Source organism: Etheostoma spectabile, chromosome 9, assembly GCF_008692095.1.
Source record: "Etheostoma spectabile isolate EspeVRDwgs_2016 chromosome 9, UIUC_Espe_1.0, whole genome shotgun sequence".
Lineage (NCBI taxonomy): Eukaryota > Metazoa > Chordata > Actinopteri > Perciformes > Percidae > Etheostoma > Etheostoma spectabile.
The window spans coordinates 4471808-4472314 of record NC_045741.1 but is presented as its reverse complement, the minus strand read 5'-3'; the positions used below and the strand labels follow the sequence as shown (position 1 = coordinate 4472314).

Sequence of the window (507 nt, the reverse complement as noted above, 5' to 3'; positions counted from 1 at the left end):
AATAGCAGCTAACAGCTAATAATGGCACTGAAGGCTGGCTGTTGCCTTGCGCCGTCTCCTGGAAATTCAGTTGTAGCAGGAAAAGGAAGCTAACATTGTGCAGATCGCGTGTGTGGAGTGAAGAGCGGACTCAGAGTTATTCACAGCGTTGTACACAAGGGAAGTAGCTTGGAGTATCGTAACTGAGAGAATATAGCAGATATACAAAACACGGAAGAGCCTTTTGAGTTTAATGGTCGTCCTTATTTATTCGAACACGTGAATACAGACGAAGAACTCGCCTCACAAGAGTTGGAAAGAACCACACAGAGAGGTGCAACAGGCAGAAGAATCAGCTGCTCCTAGCACGAGCTACCACTGGTGCTAACCTGTATTTGTACCAGTGTTTCCGCTGGTAACTTCAGTTGGTAGAGTAATAGCGTGTGAGACGGAGCCTCCTGGACCTGGGCGAGAGATGTGACCCACGGCCAAAATGTCATAGTTCATAAAAATGCAGCGCAGTGACGA

The 507-nt window shown here is 47.3% G+C and overlaps 1 protein-coding gene across 8 annotated transcripts in view; it reads right to left on the bottom strand.

Annotated features, from left to right (window-relative positions):
• Positions 1–507, bottom strand: part of klc1a (kinesin light chain 1a) — a 43580-nt gene that overhangs the window by 21224 nt on the left and 21849 nt on the right. The window lies entirely within an intron of this gene.